The sequence below is a fragment of the Myotis brandtii genome, unplaced genomic scaffold, assembly GCF_000412655.1.
Source record: "Myotis brandtii unplaced genomic scaffold, ASM41265v1 scaffold320, whole genome shotgun sequence".
Taxonomy (NCBI): Eukaryota; Metazoa; Chordata; class Mammalia; order Chiroptera; family Vespertilionidae; genus Myotis; species Myotis brandtii.
Window position 1 is genome coordinate 1,944,238 of NW_005362270.1, and position 6,888 is coordinate 1,951,125.

Sequence of the window (6,888 nt, forward strand, 5' to 3'; positions counted from 1 at the left end):
AGGAGGACAGTGGGGGGAGGGGAGGAAGGGGCAGGGGGTGGGGTGGGAACAGGGTGGAGGGGAGCTATGGTGGAAAAAAGAGGAACAACTGTAATAATCTGAACAATAAAGATTTAATAATAATAAAAAAAAGACAGATAGGCTCAGTTAAGGTAAAGGTTGACCTTGTCAGTGAAGATACCAGCCTAGGATGTAACTACCCACCATAACTGCTTGAGTTAAAGTTTGATTTCAGACCATTCATTGTGGTTATTTTAGGTCGCTGGTTTGCAAGACTGCCTTGCAGGCCTTCCCTGAGCTTGTCAGGTTAGCTAGCATGTGGCCCCTTTCGTCCACACTTTAAATCTCTAGACCCACATATATCCTATCCCATAACATACAAGAAACACAGGCACTGCTTATGGTCTTCTTGAGACATTATAGAGTTGACAAGAGGTGTTTGAACTCTAGAAACAAGCATATGTTCTGATTTACTAAATAGAGAAATGTTTTGAGCCTAAAAAAAAAAGTAAGTCTAACATAAACCTCTGGAAGGGTTTAGGCAGATTGTGGAGCATAAAAAAGAAGGCAGGGACCCCTAGGAAGCAATACGAGTTCACTACAAATGCATCAGCCATTCATCAGACAATGACAGTAACCCAGTTCATCATTTACGATCTAGGCTGGGTTATTAGCAGATATATTTACTTATTGGTTTACCAGGTTTAAGACCAAACCCAAATGTAAATAATAAAATCAACTCAATGGTATGTGATGTTCTTTCTATGTTCCAAACCAGTTAACGTAGCAACAATTCTGTGTTCTTTAGAAGTCTGGGTAAAACTGCAGTGAGTCCGTCTTGACTATGTGACCTCCTGTAGTCACCCTGAAGGCAAAATTTTAGTTCTGATAACATTGCCTTTATTTGGAACATCTCTAAATTCCTCTTTTTGAATTCCCTCCTGAAGTTTATTTTCCGTCTTCACAGGTTGAAAATTATCGCCCTTTGAAGAATACTTTTTTTTTTAGAAATAGTCAAGTCTATTAAAAACAAAAAAAAGAGGATAAACTGTGATCATCTAGTCAATTGGATGAGGGGGTAGGGAAGTGAGGAAGGCAAAGATTAAGGGAATATAAACTAGGAAAATTGATTTACTTGGGGGCGGGAGGGTCTTATAAATTGGCCCTGAAAGCAATCTCTAAACAGGGTTTTTTGTTTGTTTTGTTTGCTTTTGTTTGGGTGTTTGTTTGTGTTCATCACCATTGCCACACGAAATCATGCAATAAACATCATAAGTCTTAAGCAAAAAAATGGGACTAGGGCAAAACATTCAAACACTTTGCCAGTGACAGGTAAAAATAAATAGAAGCATACTAAAAAGAGTAGTGCAGGTTTTTAAAAAATATATATTTTTATTGACTTCAGAGAGGAAGGGAGAGAGATAGAAATATCAATGATGAGAAAAAATCATTGATTAGCTGCCTCCTGCATGCCCCCTACTGGGGATGGAGCTGGAAACCTGGGCATGTGCCCTTGACTGGAATTGAACCAGCCAGGACAAGAGTAGTGCAGTTTTACACCTGTTAGGTGATTGAGAAGTTCTTAATTCTATAAAAAATATGGAACTTTACCTTGAAAAAGACCTGAAGTTTGCTTGTGGAAATGGGCATCGGAAGGGTTTAAGTTTGTGAGTTACTGTGAAGTGCAGGAAGGAGGGTTATCTTTGTGGTGGGAAGGGTTTCAGGGAGTCAGGGTGAGGCTGCAGAGTTTATCAGGCCCAAACAGACCAAGCTTTGGCCACGTGAAGGGAGGGCTATGATCTGGCTGGGTATGTGAGGGAAAAATAGCCCCTGTCTAGAGTCAGTCTGGGATTCTGCCCTGACCTCCTGGAGGGCTCGAGCTGGGCAGGGTGGGCCACCACAAGTTCAAGTTGGGCTAAACAGGGCTTTTTTTGTGTTTGTCTGTTTTGTTAGAGTGGAAGGGAGGGAAAAAGGGAGGGGAGGAGAAAGAGAGAAAATCAATGTGAGAGAGACACATAGATTGGTTGCCTCTTGCATGAGCCCAACTAGGGCTGAGGACTGAACCTGCAATTCAGGTGCATGCCCTTGACTGGGAATCACAGGCTGACGTCTAACCACTGAACACACCAGCCAGGGCTTTTTTAATGGAGGAAAATACTTTTGCATTTTTAAAAATATTTTTTTATTGATTTCAGAGAGGCAGGAAGAGGGAGAGAGAGAGAGAAACATCAATGATGAGAGAGTATCATTGATCAGCTGCCCCCTACACGCCCCACACTGGGGATCGAGCCACAACCCAGTATGTGCACTGACTGGGAATCAAACTGTGACCTCCTGGTTCATAAGTCGTTACTGTGAAGTGCAGGAAGGAGGGTTATCTTTGTGGTGGGAAGGGTTTCAGGGAGTCAGGGTGAGGCTGCAGAGTTTATCAGGCCCAAACAGACCAAGCTTTGGCCACGTGAAGGGAGGGCTATGATCTGGCTGGGTATGTGAGGGAAAAATAGCCCCTGTCTAGAGTCAGTCTGGGATTCTGCCCTGACCTCCTGGAGGGCTCGAGCTGGGCAGGGTGGGCCACCACAAGTTCAAGTTGGGCTAAACAGGGCTTTTTTTGTGTGTTTGTCTGTTTTGTTAGAGTGGAAGGGAGGGAAAAAGGGAGGAGAGGAGAAAGAGAGAAAAATCAATGTGAGAGAGACACATAGATTGATTGCCTCTTGCATGAGCCCAACTAGGGCTGAGGATTGAACCTGAAACCCAGATGCATGCCCTTGACTGGGAATCACAGGCTGACGTCTAACCACTGAACACACCAGCCAAGGCTTTTTTAATGGAGGAAAATACTTTTGCATTTTTACAAATATTTTTTTATTGATTTCAGAGAGGCAGGAAGAGGGAGAGAGAGATAGAAACATCAATGATGAGAGAGTATCATTGATCAGCTGCCCCCTACACGCCCCACACTGGGGATGGAGCCACAACCCAGTATGTGCACTGACTGGGAATCAAACTGTGACCTCCTGGTTCATAAGTCGATGTTCAACCACTGAGCCATACCAGCTGGGCTACTTTTGCATTTTTAAAGATTATTTTGCTTTCAGATGTTTAAAAATGCAAACTTAAAGTGATAAGGGAGATTGGATATAGGAAGATATGTAGACTTTTCTATATCTTCTTTTCTTCTGATCTAGCAATGTAATCTGAGCATTAACAATATCTTTTAGTAACAGAACAGGTTTCACTCCACTTCAAATACATTTTTATATGTATGATTTTTAAAAATCAGGATAACAGACTTTATCTTCTAATGTTCTGATAGGCTATGAACCTTACCTCTTTTATTTAAACTTAAATTGAATTTTTAAAACACATACGAACAAAGGTTTAGGTAGTTTTAAGTTTGTACCTTTTCTTCAATTCTTTTGAAAACAAAATTCAAACTTTAACACGAAGTGCAAAAATATTCAGTTACCAATAGATTTATTTTATATTTGTGTTATGTTATACATGACTTTAACCAAATTTTAAAAGTTAGAAGATCAGCAATAGTACCAGAAAGAAATGCATGGAATGTTATTTTTCCAATATACTTCATGCATGCAAATTTCCTCAGGGGACATTTCAAATACTCTTTACCAGCAATTAATTGAATAAGAAATTAAAAATAAGAAAGTATCTTTATTTATAATTTAACCTTATTCCAGGAGGATTAAAGATGACTTATAAAACTACATATAATTCAACAAGATATTTTAAAGGCAAAAGGATTAAAAAGAAATTGAATGTGGGAAAAGTAAGCCATGGCTGAAGTACATTCATGCTTTGATGTCCTGTGTACTTGTTAAATTTGACTTAGGCATCTAACAGCCATTGCAAAGAAGGACACAATCAGATCTGTGATTCATAAAGTTTTAAAAAATAAAGTCTATTTAGAGGGAGCAACAGTCTAAAAAGTCCAAGGGTAGAGAAGCTCAATCATCTGTTAACCTAAAATATTTCCTGGTGGTAAACTGAGCTGGTTGAAAGTGGTATTGTGTATTTATCAGGAGTACCTGAAATGCAATTCAGACCATTTCACTCCTCTGCTCTGGAAAGTTCCGGGTTTTCCCATTGGCTATAAATGAACTATAAACATCTTGGTCTAATATCTGAGGCCATCCTCAAAACCAAATCAAGATGAGCTCCCTGAAGGCAGACTGCATTTCTTATTCAATATCAGTGCCAGTCACAGGCCTTTGTGACAAAGTAGGTGTCAACCGATGCTCAAAGATAGAGGGACTGTGGATCAGCTAAGAAAGTTTGTGGAAACCTCTCCAGCCCTCATCTCTCTACCTATAAGGCCTTCCCCTGACAGCTCTTCCAGTTGAATGGTGACCAGTATCCTCAAAGTCGATAACAATATCTCTATCATCAATAATAGCTACAAGAGCATCTCTTTGCATTTTATAGTGCTCTATAGTTGACACAAACATTTTAACCTATTCTCAAATTCTCAAAACTTTGTGGTGTAGTAGGGAGCATGATTATGCTCTACAACGCAGAAGCCTTGTAGAAGGTACCTCCTTATTACCTTATTAATGCCATTTTCTCCTGATGTCCACAGTAGGGTGTGGTCTCTTCCTCTCCTTCAAACCCTTGTGGCATTTGGTTTATACCTTTCTTATGACACTTACTAATAACTCTATACATTTTATATAGTGTGTTACAGTTTACAAAACACTTTTTCTCATGCTAAATTCCTATTTCTTTTTCATTCTCACAACTTCTTTTAGAGAACAATAATTAATCCTCTTCTTACCTTGAGGACCCTGCTGCTCTCTCCACACTCTCTAAAAATATAAAAAGTAAAAGCTACTCAGGAGATTACATAACCCACAACTACTACCACAGTCATTTTACCATCCCCCAAGGACAACAGAAACCTAACATTTTTTTAGGTCCGTACTCTCTGCCAGGTGCTTTATAGATAATACTACTTCAATTTACATTTTCTTTGCTCTTAGACTATTAAATTTGATTCTCCAAAAACACACAACAACACACGAATTCTAGAAAGAAAACATGTGCTTTCCATCTCTGTGGATACTTTGACTAATGAGGGAAAGGGGTAGAGATGCTGGGGAAAAATTGACACCCTTTCTGAAATTCCACTGAAGTGACTCATTTAGGAACCAGCTCTGGCTGGAGCTCAGCAGGATGGTGTAACACATTGGGTGGATCAAGAATGTGTTGATGAGAGCTGTCAGTTGGGGGAATTTCTGATGAAGACATCACCAGGTCCAAAAAGATGCCAGTAGAGGTAGGGGTGGGGAACAGAACCTAGATCAGGGGTGGGCAACCCCTGGCACACGTGCCAAACCTGGCACACCAGTAACTTTTGCTGGCACGCGAAACCCTCTCTTATAATCTTCCATTTACAATTTTTTTCTTAATATCGACTTTTTATTTTTCATATAAATTCAGTGTAGGTGCATCTTAGATAAATAAATAATTTTGCATAATAACAAGTTATAAAGAGCATAGACATGGATTGACGAGAGAGGGGAAGCAATTTCTATGCCTCTGCCTTAACTCTCCCTGCCTTCCTAGATGATCCCAGTGTTTTGGTTTCATCCACATACGCTTGTGAATCTTTGTTCTCAGTGATGAATTTTGTTAAGTCTCGTAATAGGAGTAGCCTGACGGATGAAAGTAGTAGCTCGTGCATATCTCTGAAGGTCACGAAATATAAACCTGATGTAAAATCTCTGTCATCAGTGATGCAGCAGCAAAAGTCCCACTGATAATATCAAACGGAGTCATAAAGTTTTCTGTCGGACTATCAGTGTACATGTATACATTAAAAAATAAATGTATTTTTCATCATCATATACTGTGTTTTTGTCGCTCGAATGAATTTTATTATTTCTTCAAGGTTCTTCACATACGTACACCTTAAGAGATATCAAGTAGGTGTAACATGTTCTCAAAAAATTAGGGTTGGCACGCAGAAGAATTTTGAGTCAGAGATTTTGCTGGTTTTGGCACGCACTCACAAAAAGGTTGCCCACCCCTGACCTAGATGGAGGCCACTACCAGGAATCTCCTGGGTCTAAGGACAGGAAAGTCCCTGTGCCAAGAGGTGGCCTTCCACAATTCCAGGGGGCACTCTTCCCATGGAATATAATGTGCACGGTGCCCTTGGAATTGTGCAACACGGGGTCCTGACCTCAGTGTCTGGCTGTCTCCCTCCATTGCACTGACTGAGTGCCATAGGGGATATCCATGTTGGAGACCTCCAAGAGAACTGCAAACTCTCAGGCTTCCATAACTCATTGATGATGTAGTGCTTGGTGCTTTCATTTCAGTTCATGTAATCACTTCCTGTAACTTCCTGTCAAAGATGTCTGTGTAGTTGTGGGGCACACTGGGATTCTTAGACACACTGAGTGGGAACATGAGGCCCAGTGTCATGGCCAATGTGTGATTCCTCCCACAGCATGACTCGGACTCTGTGGCAAAGAGTCACCTGGGAAAAGGTCAGCTTCACGCGGACGGTGTGGCCTCCGTTCTTGTAGCTATGTTTTTCTGAGGAAAGCAACACCTTTTGAGAAAAGTGAGTAAGACATTATTCTAATTCATATCTGGGGCCTGGCAACTATTTCTCACCTGTCCTTTAGCATTGTGGTTCTGGAAACAGACTGCACTTCAGATTTATCTAGAAAACTTTAAAAAAAAAGCCATATTGATGCCTGGTTTCTTTTTCAGAACAATTAAACCAACTATATTTTTTAAAAGGTCCCCAAGTGGCTTTGTTGTGCCAGCAAGGGTTGCGAATCTATGCCTCAGGTGTTTTTCTTATTCTTCCTCTGATCTCACCCTCAGTGACAGACAGAGCTTCAGAAGGCTTGCCCA

At 40.6% G+C, this 6,888-nt stretch overlaps 1 long non-coding RNA gene across 3 annotated transcripts in view; it reads right to left on the reverse strand.

Moving 5' to 3' along the window:
- Nucleotides 1-6,674, reverse strand: part of LOC106726839 — a 25,115-nt gene extending 18,441 nt beyond the window's left edge. Inside the window, exon 1 of one of the 3 annotated variants that reach the window (XR_001362955.1) lies at nt 6,643-6,674. This is a non-coding gene — a long non-coding RNA (uncharacterized LOC106726839). Of the gene's footprint in view, nt 1-1,611; nt 1,645-4,792; nt 4,825-6,642 lie in introns of those variants that run through there. The other 2 variants (XR_001362956.1, XR_001362953.1) reach the window with 2 other exon arrangements.
- Between the last annotated feature and the right edge of the window lie 214 nt (nt 6,675-6,888).